Consider the following 428-nt stretch of genomic DNA (forward strand, 5'->3'; position numbering starts at 1 on the left):
GAGAAACGCTGGGCTGGAAGAAGCACAAGCTGGAATCAAGATTGCCGGGAGAAATATCAATAACCTCAGATATGCAGATGACACCACCCTTATGGCAGAAAGTGAAGAAGAACTAAAGAGCCTCTTGATGAAAGTGAAAGAGGAGAGTGAAAAAGTTGGCTTAAAGCTCAACATTCAGAAAACGAAGATCATGGCATCTGGTCCCATCACTTCATGGCAAATGGGAAACAGTGGAAACAGTGTCACACTTTATTTTTCTGGGCTCCAAAATCACTGCAGATGGTGACTGCAGCCATGAAATTAAAAGACGCTTACTCCTTGGAAGGAAAGTTATGACCAACCTAGACAGCATATTCAAAAGCAGAGACATTACTTTGCCAACAAAGGTCCATCTAGCCAAGGCTGTGGTTTTTCCAGTGGTCATGTAT

General features: G+C 43.0%; 1 protein-coding gene across 2 annotated transcripts in view; it reads left to right on the forward strand.

Moving 5' to 3' along the window:
* Positions 1–428, forward strand: part of GFRA1 (GDNF family receptor alpha 1) — a 231,521-nt gene that overhangs the window by 28,074 nt on the left and 203,019 nt on the right. The gene's annotated exons all lie outside the window — the stretch shown is intronic.

Source organism: Bison bison, unplaced genomic scaffold, assembly GCF_000754665.1.
Source record: "Bison bison bison isolate TAMUID 2011002044 unplaced genomic scaffold, Bison_UMD1.0 scf7180017864456, whole genome shotgun sequence".
Taxonomy (NCBI): Eukaryota; Metazoa; Chordata; class Mammalia; order Artiodactyla; family Bovidae; genus Bison; species Bison bison.